Source organism: Protopterus annectens, chromosome 10.part0 (genome assembly GCF_019279795.1).
Source record: "Protopterus annectens isolate FY-2018-M chromosome 10.part0, PAN1.0, whole genome shotgun sequence".
In the NCBI taxonomy this organism is placed as follows: domain Eukaryota; kingdom Metazoa; phylum Chordata; order Ceratodontiformes; family Protopteridae; genus Protopterus; species Protopterus annectens.
This window is the reverse complement of record NC_056744.1, coordinates 1,282,205,821-1,282,220,679: the sequence shown is the minus strand read 5'-3', so window position 1 is coordinate 1,282,220,679 and position 14,859 is coordinate 1,282,205,821.

Sequence of the window (14,859 nt, the reverse complement as noted above, 5' to 3'; positions counted from 1 at the left end):
CATTCCCCAGATTTAATAAACTCCATGCAGGAATAATGTAAGTCCTACACGGAGTGTACTGTGGCCTTATCTGCAGCTCCCCCCCACCCCACGGCAGTGAGCCTTGCATATTAATGAAGGCGCTCTACTGAGAGAGAGCCATGTAACATGGTACAGAATCAGTGTAGGGGGTGTGTTACAGTGTCCACAGATGAATAACACACCCCCTGCACTTTTAAAGTGCCGGATGGCACTTAAATAATAAAATGAAACACATTCAACTAATTTTTTTTTTTTGTGTGTGTTTGCATGACACTTAGCAATAGACATGTGCCAGACATCAAAAAATAGAAAGCAGATGCATTTAATTAGGTTCATAGGTTCATAGGTAGGTTAATAGGTAGGTACTAGGCTATCGGCCCTAAGGCCTATTCAAGCCTAGCCATAACGATTCCCTGGCTGTTGCTTCCCACAAATATTTACTTTCCTGGACCCCTGTCTAGCAGGGCTACTGATGTGATCCCCGGGGTGAATTTCCTATCTCCCATCCAATCGTCAAGGTTCCTCTTGAAGAGGGCCATTGAGGTGCTCTGCCTGATATCTATAGGCAGCCTATTCCGGTCAGGAACATTAGGAAAGATCATGTTTAAGCATAGCTAAGCAGGTCTGCATGGCACGACACAATGCTCAGCAATGCTCAAATGTAACTGAGCGCTATATAGAAATGTATAGCTCTAATCACCATATTCTTGGTAGCAGAATGGTTACAGTCACGGTCTCTTATGCAGTAGGTACATAGTTTGGATACAGACCATTCAGCTTTTTACACGCAATAGGGAAATGTTATAACATTTTTTTTTATGTATACATTGACATTTGTTAACTGGGTTAGTCAAGCTGGACCAGAAGCTCATTGTCACTGGAGACCCTAGGATAAAAGTCCCAGTTACACACAAGTGTCCAATACATTAAAGTTACACTCCCAAGATAATGTAGTGAAATGCATATGTTTAGTAAATATAAAGTAAAATAGATACACATAGTAATAAAGTAAAATTAATAAACAATTAGTTTCTATGATTTTTTTTTATTTTTGAAAAACTCTGGTTTGCCCATAGCTAAGTTCTGCTAAGCATTGCTAAGCCAAGCAATAGTTAAACAGGAACTGTTCTAGCAGTACTTAGCAAAGCGCAGGTTCACATAGCTGGTTTGGGCACTGCTAAACAATCCCAGTTTAAGCTCAGCTAAGTGGGTTTGCACACCGCTAAGCATTGCTAAGCATTCCCTGTCTAAGCACTGCTCAGCTGAGCTCAGCAGGTTTGCACTGTGCAAAGTGGAGCTGAGCATTTTTAAAAATGGCCAATGATGGCAAAGAGTGGGAAAACACTCTTATTTAAGTGCAGTAGGCAGAAATACAGGCAGAACCTGCTGGAGTTTGATCATTGCATGAGCTGTAGCTGGAGTTGGAGAGGGTGCTCACTTCTGGGTGCAGCGCTGGAGCATTTTGGAGTCCATTGTAGTGGTTGGGCTCCTTGTGAAAGACCATGATGACTGGCTGCTGCAGCCAGTACCAGGGCTCTGAATAAAAATCAGAAACCTGCGACTGGCTGGCACATGACCTCACCACTACAACTGGCATCCCCCGCACTGGTGAGCAGGTGGACCATCATTATGATGTCCTGAAGCATAGTAAGGGGGGGGCTCTTGGCCCAGTGGATCCAAGACTCTTGAGACTGCAATTCCTTAGATGTTTGTAAGTATAACAACCATTGATTTACCAAATTCTAGTATGAATATCTGATAGAGAGGTATGCATAATGGTGTGTTTTCCCCCCACAGCTGCAGAGGAGAGGGCTCGTAACCTGGAGGCCCATGCAGGGAGCCTGACCAGGATGCTCCAAGAGTGTGGTGAGTACAGATATTTCTTGCAATATACAGTAATCTAATTAAGAAAGGGTACAGTAGTAACTGCCAGTAGGTATATTCTGTTGTGAGTATACTGCAATGAATGTGTTCATAGACCTGGATTGATATAAATGAGTATTTCCAGGTACAGTCCAATATAGATGAGAGCATGAAACATGCTAATGTTATGGAAAGAAAGTTAATACAGTATTAATAATGTGTGGGAATAACATGTGTGTACTGTATTAATAATACATGTTCTAGTAATAAAGTACACCGGCATTGAAAATGTGACGGGAATAAATTAACTGCATTCCTAATCTACAGGAAATACAGAACAACTGCAGTTAGAATTGTGAAGAAATAAAGGTAGTATTGCATAGATTGTGTAATAACAGCTGTGTTCCAATGCCTGCATTATTTAAAGTGTAGAACAATAAAGATTGTCAGATGTATACCAATCACTGTGTCATGTCACCCTCAATAAATCTGTGTTCTGTCAATTGTTGTGTGTATTCTGGGTTGTTCTTCAAGAAATCAAATATTACAGGTGCTGTGAAATAAACATAGATATAACACCATGAAGTGACCGAAGGTTGGCCGATAAAGAACTGTTATGCTAAAGTGTAGATGTGGAGCTGTATTACAAGATATAATGCAATATGATATTTGTTCTGCCTTAAGATATGAACCTAGAGTAGTACTGTCTAAGGTATTATAGTGTGTTTCTCCCAGGATTGTTTTGTGTTAACCTTTACATTTCAGCTATATGCATCCCTAAATGTAGGTACGCTGATGCAGGCAAGTATGAAACTGTAATAACTCTAAACTGCAACTATACTATCTGCAAATGTATATGGTTCATGTAGGCAACCCAGCACCCCAATATGGTCTGTACAGATCACACATATTCCCATCCACTAGGGGTTAATTGTGTACACCTGCATTGCAAATATTAATACAGAGTTCACCTACTATCTCTGTCATGCATGAATCTCATGCATGTATGTTCAACTGTCACTGAAGTCTTGTGTGACACTCTACCTTTATTACCAGGTCAGACTTTGTCACCAGGTGAACTTTAGGTACATAACACTCAAGCAGCATACATCAGTAGCTCAGTGTAGTAAGCAGTATATATGTTGTTCATTTTGCCACACACAGACCGGGGTTTGAATCCAGGGACAGGTACTAAGATATATTTATAGTAACAGACAAATAGTACTGACTATTTATAGAAACAGGTATTGTTAACAGATATTCTCCCCACACGACTTACAGGTAAATAAATGTCTATAGTAGCTGTATGAAGGGTATACTAATATCTGTGTCCAGATGTACTAGTGCATAAACAGCATTGCTCAGCAAGGTAAGACTCCATTAAATAAAATGACATGAAGTGCACTACTACTCCAAGTTAATAAGACAAATTAAATGGTCTGTTGTTGGTACAGCTGTAAGCCTGGTGTGTCTGTGAATGTCTGCTGATAGTCTAACCCCATGCCTGCCAATGATGGCAGGATAAGTGTAAACTCTATGTACTGTGCATGATACATGTCTCTCAAATGTCACACTGTCACAGATAGTGATCACTGCTGCCAAAAACCTTGGACACAGATATAAACCCAATTGAAGTATGTCAGTAGCACACTCACACAACATCAGTGCAGAGTACACCTTGGTAGATATATATATATATATATCCCCCCTGACATGTAATGGTCCCTCGTAGTTATGTACCTGTAGGTGTTACATCTTTGCCTGTATCATCACATGCAGATAGCTTGAGAGGTATATACATGCTAGAAAAGCTATAGAGAACTTGTAGACAAAAGTAAGGGCAGACCTGTGGAGTATTGAGCAGTACCGTTGTGAAAAAATATATCCTATACAGTTGGTAATGGAATGTCTTTCTCTCCCCCACTCCTTATCTGCATCAGAACTTATTATTCTTATACAATGGATATGGTTCCATTTTCACATATGTTGTTCTCAAAACCTAATGCTGGGCCTTGTGTCGTATTATTGGTTATATATTACAATAGTTACATACTAACATACCTTGTTGAAATACCAATGTTGTTGGCTTTTTGCTGTAACTGTTACTGGCATGCTGTTACAATAATGACTGTTATTTCATTTATGCCTATGTTCTGTATGCTATGCAATTCTATTGTTCTGGGATAATTGGAACACCCATGCATGCTTTTATAATTAACTTTGGAATTGTCTGTTCCTGACTAACCAATACACTTTGACAAACCACAACACCATAGCATGCTTGGGTAGGCTGGTTCCAGTGGATCCACCTATCCCACCTCATCTGGCCATGGCACTGAGTCTCAGAGTCTCACCACATCTGGGACCCAACCTGAAGGTGCCCCTCCGCTGGTCCCCACCTCAGGGGAGGGGACACGTCCCCCCCTGGGTGCAGGCATGGAGAGGGACTGGTAACCCAGAAGCGGTTTTCAGGCATGGTGTGCAGGGTCATCCAGTGTGATTTGAATGATCGACTGCACCAGATTGAGGGCAGACTGGCACTTCTGGAAAGGCAGTCTGGCCCCAGTGCCCAGCCCCCAGCACAGCCACCTTCAGAGCAGTGAAGGAGCAGTGGTGACTGCCCATGGGTGGGGAGCTTAGTCCCACTGTTGCCATCTGGGGGCACTTGATCCTCCAATTCCCAAACGCCCTCCCTCTCCAAGGTGTTTACCCCCCTCATGTGTCATACACCCCATCTGCTGTTTTATCTCTCTTGTCAATCAGCAAATGCAACCTCTCCTACCTATCTTACCTCCCCAAATGTACCTGTAACCCTTACCCAACATTCCACTCTCTCCTTAACAAAGAAAGGGCATCTGTCCTGCAAAAAAAAATATCTCCCCATACATATCTCTCCATTTTGCCCCCATGCACACTGCCATCAGTCAGTCACCCCAGCAATTAATCAACAAAGTTATGTCGCCCACACCCCTCCCTGTGGGATGTGATGCTCCAAATTCCAAATTGTCCACAACATGTACAGCTGTTGCTGTACAAGAATAGAGAGCTGTGGTCCTTTCCTACAGCTGTCCTGCACATCCCTATCTGCCTTTCATTTTGTTTTTCCCCTTGCTTGCCCCCATTTCACCACTTTCCTATCATCCCTTTTTCTTTTCTTTCTTTGGAAATAGAGTGGGTTTAAGTGGGACTAAGTGCCGCTTAGCAATGCGTCACTTCACACAAACCTGCACAAACCCACTTAAAACTGCTTTGATCACCTTATCTTATTCTGACACTACTATGTACATCAATAAAATAATCATCCCTGCTAAGTCTCAAACCCAGAACTCTCTGAACTAGAGCATAGTGTATTAGCACACTAGGCCAAATCAGCTCTGGAAAATGGTTGGTGTTTCTATAAATATATCATGCATTACACTGATATCACATTAGCAAAAATATTCACTCCTGGCAAGTATTGGACCCAGCACCCTATCAATTATAGCGTAGTGCATTAGCCACTAGGCCACTGAGCTAGGAAGAAAATTTGGTGTTTTACAAAGATATCCTGATTACCAGTGACACTCTACTTCTACATATAATGGGATAAATGACAGCATAATTGGGCCTGTGATGCAGACACCGAACCAGTACACATCCAAATACATGGTGATGGATGTATGTGAGGCCTATGATATCAGATAGAGCTGACAACTGCACAGACTGTTGCAGAATGTCCACAGTTGTGCCACCTGCTTATGACATGGTTGTCATAAAACCTATTCTGTGTGCTGAAGTACTGGCAAGTCAGTGCAGACTGAGGTTACAAAATCAGGACAATCAGGTCAGTGTAACACGTCATACCCATCTAAGCACACATGTTCATGCGAATCCTGTGTAACACACTGTATGCCTGCAAATATGTCTTGCAACTACACCTGCCATAATAATGACTCATTAGCTCTATCTGGGACATACTTAGCATGTGTGACATCTGGACACCCACAGCCCTGCCCACAGTCCAGTCTTTTAAATGACAACTACATGCTTGTCAATACAACATAGAAATAACTGAGCCCCGCAATGTCCAGCTGAACTGGTTGCTGCTACCACACTCACTGCCACCCAGAGTAGCATGTCAAAGGCCTGTAGGGTGGGACACATGTTACAAATATGAATACATGTCCTAAATGTCACCTACCACTCTCTGGATTGCACTATTATGTAACATATGTACCAGAAGTACATGCCTCACCTGGACAGTTATGGGTACCCTCACCCTGGCTATGCTGTCACAACAGAGCTGACACTGCCCCCTCACTCACATAATAAGCTTGCTGTTCCCCAATGTTTTCACAATCCCCAGTATGATTCCTGGTCAGAATGCAGCAGCTGCAGCCTGCAACATATGCATCAGTATGTTCAGCTACCTGCTACAGACCTAACATACCTCCCAAACACATAGAACAGGCCTTCCACACAACACCCATGCATAAAGAGTTGGGGGAAAATGGTCAACTCACAGGGACATGTGTCACAGTCTCCCCCTACAAACATACACAGCTGATAGACCAACGTCAACTGCAGCACATGCACATTCAGATAAAAATGATGTATGGCAAGCGCATCTGCCTGTCTCCTTACTGACCCCAATACACATTGTTAAACAGTAAATTGCCACAGAATAAGAAAGTCTGTTAACAATATGCAAACATAGCATGCAAAATTGTGGACATACCACATCAATCCAGTGAACAGTATTTCTACCTACCCTCTGTGATGCTGTAGCTCCCACACCTCGATAATGTCCTCCTTATAGGCCAGGAAAAGGGCCAAGACCTACATGAAGGCCTTAATTATAGCACTGTATTGCTATACTAATGGCTAATGAAAATGCAACCCAACAGTTCTGGATGCTATTAGCAAGTGTGAGTCACAGATTGGTGCACAGGCAATCACCTGTTCATGAGCATTATCTACAAAAGACAAGCATCTGCCTATGGTAAACAGGTCTGTGACCTTCTTCATGAAGACAGACTGCACTTTCCTAGGAAAACTAACACTGGATTTCTGCTCACAAAGGAGATCAGCAGTATACCAGGTATGTCATAGAATTCCCCATGTAATGGAATGCAGATGGGGGGATGCAGTCATGTGAAATAGGAATTTCAACCATAGGTCTCAACAACATATCTTTGAATGACATGTTGCTGTTAATCAGCTGTCAGACATCTACAGCCTTCCCTTTTGGCTCTGTCTGCAGTGACAAAGATCACAGCTCTGGCCCCTGAGTCCCACCAGCAATGGTCAGATCACATACGAATGCTACTGGATTGTCTGTTGTACAATAGTGACAGTAAGTACTGGTGGATACAGCTGGCATATCACTTTATGCACTGTCAGTGAATCCCTCTCAGTGGGTACAGGATGTTTGGACCCCGCCGATTCACCCCTGGACGATTCACCCCCAACTAGTTTGACCCCGGAAGGTTGGACCCGAATAAAAAAAATAATGTAAGTGAAGCCGAAGCACATCAAAGCATAAATAAAAAAGAAAGACTGTTTAAACTTTCTTAAAATTGGTTTAGACAGTCTTTTTCTTTTATATTTATGTGCTTTGACTACACTTACTTTACAAAAAATGCAATTAGTTAGTTGAATTAATTTGTAGTTTGTAGTGTAGTTGTTCTGTGTGCAGCATTATTATCTCTACAACAGTGCAAGTGTCTTAGCTTTATAGATGCAGGTTCAGTTATTATTTATTGTAGCCAGTTCTTTTACATCATGGGCTGGATTCACAACAGCGTGCACAGAGTCTAAGAGTAGAGTAAGACTCCATGCAGCCATCATGTCCGACGAGCAATCCAGGAACAGCCTGTAGGGGCGTGTAAGAGAGCTCCTAAAATGGCTCTTACACGGACAGGGCAGGGATATGCAAATTACCTCAATTGCAGGTGAAAGGCATGCAAATGAGGTAGATTTGTGATTCAGGAAACCCGTACCTGTCCGAGTAAGAGCAGTGTTATTTGCAGAAATGTACTCAGTTGACAACTGAGTACCGTTCTGCAAAAACGGAGCCATGACAGCTCCAAATAAAGGTTGCATCCAGTGCAGGAAGCATGCCAATGGCCAAATATACGGCCATTGGAAATGTTTCCTGATGCAATATAAAAATAAATATATTTTTTTTTTCGCTGATTTCCGACGGTTAAGAGTAGAGCAGCACCGCGCAAACGGGCTGCGCTCTAAAACCCAGAATACTAAAAATTAAAACCCACAAATGTGGAATTTATAGAAATTGTTAATGTACAATGCAAGGGAATGGCAGGCTGAAAACAACATGGCCACCGAGTAGCGGTTGCTAAGGGAGGAAGCTCAGTCTAAGACATGTAACCAAGCATTAGTAGGCAATCCTATGTAAATAAGTGTTAGGATAGTGAATTGCAAGTTTACATAGCAAATGAGGACAGTCAGTGGAGTGTAGGAGTAGGATATGGGAAGTAACAGAGTAGAACATAGGTGACATCACGAGGGGGTATGTATGAAAGAAGTGAAGCTCATTGGAGCAGAGTGGCATGTGTCAGCTCTCATTTATACATCATGGAAAGAGGTGTGTCAACAGGTAGGCTAGGGAAAGGCAAGAAATGGAAGGTATATGCCGTAGATAACACCAAAGTTTCTTGTTGAGTGGGTATGTGCGCGCGTGTAAACCCGAGTAAGACAGTGTGTGCGCATATAAGCGTGAGTGCACGCGTTTAAGCCAGAGTAAGCATGTATAAGGCTGTTTAAAGAGTTGTAAGCGCGTTTGTGCTGGTGTGTGCGCGTTTTAACCTGAATAAGCAAGTTTTAGTCCATGTAAGCATGTGTGCACGCGTGTTAGCAGCTGTGCCCGTGTTTGCGCTTGTGTGCGCGGCGCTCCCCCCTGAGGAAACAGAAAGGAAAAAGGAAGCACAACAAACAGTAGGGAGCTACCAGGGAGTACTAGCAGAGCTAGCAGGTGAAAACAATCAGAATCAGGCAATTACACAGGCAGTACACTAGCCCAGCCCAGCCTAGCACTTAAAACTCTGCAAACAACAGTCCATTATGTTTCTCACAAGAGACACTGCAGTAAGCTAATAGAAGTGAAAACTGAAAAAGCTTTACTGAGACAAAGAAATGTTAGGGGCTGCCCTTGCTGTTATAAGGCGACATATGCAACATGCTGAGGGTGGTGACAATGGAAATGCTGCAGGACAACCCACAGTGAGGAGACGGAGAAGAGTGTACAGGCCCAGGGTAACCTAGCAAGGGCTACATGAGCTGGAGATAGTGGAGCGCTATAGAGTGGACAGAGACCTCCTGCAGCAAATTGTTGAGCTGTGCAGGCCACGCCTCATACACAGAACCAACAGAAGGGAACCCATCCCAGTGGAAACCAAGGTATGTGTTGGCCTAAGAATTCTAGCAACAGGTACCTTCCAGAGACCAACTGTTGATATGATGGGGTTATCACAGGCATCAGCATCCAGGGTACTACACCAGTTTTTGGATGCCATGTCAGCACATATCGGTGATCATGTATATTTCCCTAATTCCTGTGAGGTATTGGCCAGCAATATGCGTCTCTTCCAGCAAATAGCGGAATACCCTGAGGTAGTGGGTGCAATAGACTGTACGCACATATGCATCAAAGCACCAGCTGGCGAGCGGGGTAGGGTCTACTTCAACCACAAGGGCTTCCCCTCCATCAACTGTGAGGTTGTGTGTGATGCCCAGGGCATAATACTGAATGTGTGTGCAGGCTGCACTGGAAGCTACCATGATTCCCATATCTGGCATCTGACACAGCTGTACCAGACATTTGCCAGTGGGGACATCCCACATGGTCACCTAGTGGGGGATGCTGGCTATGCACTGGAGCCGTGGCTGATGACACCCATCAGAAATGCACACACACCTGAACAGGAACGCCATAATGAGAAACACGCACAAATACGTAATGTAATAGAGTGTGTGTTTGGGCTGCTCAAGTCACGGTTCCAGTGCCTGGACACATCTGGTGGAGCCTTGCAATACTCACCAACTACATGTACCCAAATTGTCATGGTATGTGCTATGCTACATAATATGATCCTGCGAATACAGCTGCAGCAGGACCAGCATAGGCCTGGGCCAAACAGCCCCTCACCATTGCCAAGGCCATCACAGGCAGAGCGTGACTTGGAGGAGGAACAACCTGAGCCTGCCCCAGTAGGCAGAAGGAGGCGTGCCCAGTATGCTTTGGCCTTGGCAAAGTGGCAACACATAGCACATACACTGGCTCAGTAGGAACTCTGGAAATGATACCTCTCTCTGACTCGCACATAAAGTAAAAGGGATGCCTCAGTTGACACTACCTGCTTCCAAACATGTGCAGGGAGTGTAGTATGTGCATCCAACATAGGCAGCCCTGCAGCACCACCTAAGGCATGAATGCCATGTGTTAAGCAATATAAAGCAGTGCTAAACAGCAATTACCACCATGTAGTATATGCAAACAAAATCGCACACACCAGCTAGCACAACTGTGGTCAATGTTCAGTAATATTGGGCAACGTCCAGCAATGTTGGTGAATATTGAGCAATGTCAGACAAGCCTGGTCTAAGTAGGGCATAGCTGAACAAAAGCCAACATGCTCATATTTGCTTAACAGGCCCTTAAGCAGTCTGGTCTGCTCAGTATGAAAATATAAAGCAGTGATGGGCCTCGAATCCAGGATACTGTGCACTATAGCCAAAGTACTGAACCACTAAACCATGACAGTATTGCAGTGGTCCACCTGTATGACGGAATGTTGATAAGTCTATGCAAAGCATTCCATGGAAACCCTGCAGGCACAGCATAATCCTTGTTGAGTTATGACACAAAGGTGAGTCCTGCAGTGAGAACAGAACCTGACTTCCAACACACACAGTATAAATGTTAATATTGGTCATGTTCGCACACATCAACAAATGTAGTGGACCTCAGATAGCAACATACTGAAGGGTCACACTGGGCATGCTCACACACTTAAATAAATGAGACAAATGTCAGGCAACAAAACATGGAATGGCAGAACTGGGCATGCTCACACACACTTAGGCCATGTCTGAGTACAGCAGTGGGCCACGCATATCTGGCAGTTACATGAGTTAACCCAGAAACCTGTCACTATACAGCAATCTGCCCTGTGCACACAGTTATATGACAACACACACATCTATAATATAGTGGAACCCTGTCATAATCAAATATGTTCTGCAGATACCAAAGTTGTTCATGGAAACTGGTAAAGCAAAGATGATAAAGACCTGCAAACAGTATCAGCAATAAACATTGTGCATCTCGAACATTAGCATAGGTTCAGAGGTCGATACTAGGCTATCTGCCCTAGGGCATGTACAAGCCTAGCCAGAGTGTGTTTGGCATTCGCAACCCTGTCAGATTACTACACTGTGTGTGTGAATAGTAGGTCACACAAGATAGCCCATGTACGTTTAGGCTAGTGTGCCTCTGTCTAGCAGGGACACAGAAGATATCCCAGGAGTAAATATACAATCACCCATACAGTCGTCAAGATGTCTCCAGTAGGTGGTCAGTGGGTGGCTCTGCCTATGTGAAACTGGGATTACATTCTGTAGTGAGTGGAGCCTCTGGGATAAGAATCTGTCCCTCCACAATGTCCTATTAACATCTGTGAGTGGATATCCTGAGGTGGAGCATGTCCAGTAATTCTGGGTTGGGTATATCTGCAAACAACAGGCACACATCATATATGAGTAGGTGGTAAACGACTGAGTAGAGCTGGAGTTACTGCATCTGAACTATGCAGGGCATCTGTGTGAGTCCCTAGATCTGCTTGGTGAGGACCTTCCATGGCCAGTACAGTTGCTGCAGGTGTCAGGTAAGGTACACCCCGAATGTGGCATTGTAACCAAGAATGGATGTGATGAGTATAGGGGCACAATGACCTCACTTGATCTAGATGTGAAACCATATGGAATAAGGTGGCCCACATAGAAGGTGTGTCCAACCACTTTGGCAATGTGAATGTTAAAGGCGACAGTACGAACAAGTCATGTCCCCAAACCCCTAACAACTCCTACCATATGTAATGGAGTACTACCTATGTGGTAATGTGTATGCATGTTGTTACTCCCAAAGGGAATGACTATGCAACTAATGGCATTTAGCTGTAGGCCATGGCTCAGGCACCAGTCATCCATCTCTGTGAGACCCTGATTGAGTATGCATGTGGCAGCTGGAGAGTTGATCATGGCACCCAGTTTGCAGTCAAGTGCAAACATGTTCAGCCATATTCCCCCTGTGGTAGCCTGTACGTAAGACAAATATATACTGAACAAGAGAGGTCCCAGGACCGAGCTGTGTGGGATGCCATGTGTAACTGGTGTATAGTCAGACATACAAGCAATGACCAGCACTAGACTCTGTGAAACACAATCAACCAACCGCAAAATGAATTGACCTAGGTTTCATCTTTATTCAGACTTCTTCAGAACAGTAGTAAAAACAATTTAGACCATGCAAGCTTATATAAGAGACAAATCATGACATCATTACTTAATTGATTAATTTACATCCATCTTACTTAAAGTAAACTGAACACACTAAAATAATATTAAAAGTACTGAATAATGAATTAAATGTAGTACTAGTTAAAAAACATACAATGAAACATACATTGATAAAATGCAATAGTTATAACCCCATTATCCAAGAATATGTTTTAATTTTAAAATTGGGGCAATACTAATATAGTCATTAATGCCTGGTGATACCATGACATTCAGTTTCAGTTGCCACCTCATTTCACTAATATCAAGGTGAAGATCAAGGACCTTACCCTGTACATCCTTAACAACTTTTATTTTTATTTATTTTACATTTGTTGACCGGGATAGTCCGACTGGATGCATGTCCATTTTCAATGGAGGCCCGGGGAGAAAAGCTCCAAGGGTAAGCAGATACAGCATTACATAATACCAGCATTACATATTACAAACAGATTATTTACAGAGATTACATAAGTAAGCAAGTTAAACAAGTTCCACAGGTTAAAGTTAGTCCTGAGCACAAGTCAGGATTAAATTAAATTACATAGTAAACTGGTTAACAGATTTTTACACATTCGAGTTAGCCAGGCTTGATACATTGACAGAGCCAGTTAAGTGACAAATGTTTGAGTCTAGTTTTAAATTGACCTAAGGTGGAAAGTAAGGTAATATCAGCTGGAAGTGAGTTCCAGGATCTACTTACAGAGTTTGCAAAGAGAGAATCACCGGCTGTGTTATTAATTTTGCTAGTCTAAATTAGTAGTTTGTTAGAGGATCGAAGCGGTCTAGGATTGTTAAAGGGGGTGATAATATTTTTAAGTGCAGGAATATTGTCCGGATTATAGAGGATTTTATAGGCCATAATCAGTTGGTTATACTGGATTAGGCTAGGTAGTTCAAGCCAACCAAGCTGATTTAGATTGATGCAATGATGTGTTCTAAAAGGCAGCCCAGTGGCAAACCTGGCAATGTGGTTGTAGCAAATTGAGAGTTTGTTAAGGACAGTCTTGTTCAAATTCGAGAGTAGAGGGGATGCATACAGAAGGGTTGAAAGAAGGTGAGAGCAAGCTACGGCAATTTTAGCTGGAGGGGTTAGGAAGGCTTTTATTCTGTAAAGTGACCCTAGTTTTTTATTGATGGTTTTGATAGTTTGGTTAACATGTAGGTCAAATTTGAGATTATTGTCTATGATGACACCTATTGTGCCATCATTTGATTTTATGGTAAAGGTGAAAGCGGTAGACCTACGTGTTGGTGAAAATAACAGCATTATAGTTTTTTTGGGATTTAGGATCAGACGATGTTCAGAAAGCCAGTTTTCTATTGTATTAAAGGTGGTCTGGGTAGCTGACCATAACTCTACTGGAAATGTGGCTGAGCAAATCAGAGTAGAGTCATCAGCATATTGGATACAGCTGACTTTTGGGATGACAGTATAAAGGTCGTTAATGAAGATGGAGAACAGCAAGGGCCCTAGTATAGAGTCTTGTGGTACTCCGAGGGTGTTAGGTAGAAGGTTAGAGAGTTTGTTCTGCCAGAGGACAGCCTGCTGTCGACCATTCAGGTAGGATTGAAACCATTGGAGGGCTCCAGTATCTAGACAGAATGTTTGCAGGGTGTGGATTAAAAGTTGGTGATCAACCATATCGAATGCCTTGGAAAGATCCAAAAAGAGGGCTGAGGATATATAATTATTGTTGCGATTATGGTTTATGGTGTTAGTAAAGGCTAGGAGGGCTGAAGTAGTGCTGTGATGAGGACGGAAGCCATGCTGAGTGTCTGCCATAAGGCGATTTTGGATTAGGTGGTGCATGAATTGTCTGTGAATACATTTTTCCATAATCTTTGCAAGTGGAGAGAGTATAGCTATTGGCCTATAATTGGAGAATTCAGTAGAGCTGCCTCCTTTATGAAGTGGGATTACATAGGATATTTTCCAGATGGTGGGAATTTTAGCTTCTACTATGGTTCGATTGATTAGTATTGAGACGGGGTAAGCAATAGCATCAGCTGATTTTTGTAGGTACTCGGCAGGGAGTTGATCAGCAGAAAGTGTAGTGGGTTTTAATTTTTTGATCAAGGTACGGATAAGTGAAGTGGCAACTGGTTGGAAGCTGAACGCAAGTAGGTTTCTCGGGGTGCTACTTTCAGGACCAGGGGAGCTAGGAGGTAGTTGGCTAGCTAGGGCTTGAATTGTCTCAGTAAAGAATTGGTTAAAACTATCAGAAACATCTTCAGGGGTTTTATCAATAGTAGCAGAAGGGATTGGGGTTGATGTTTGTCCAGGATGTAGTAGATTATTTAAACCTGCCCAAAACTTCTGAGGGTTATTTTGATTTACTGTCTGTAAATTACAGTAGTATTGTTTTTTGTCTTGTAAAATTGATTTTTTGGTTTCGTTCCTGGATTGCCTGTATT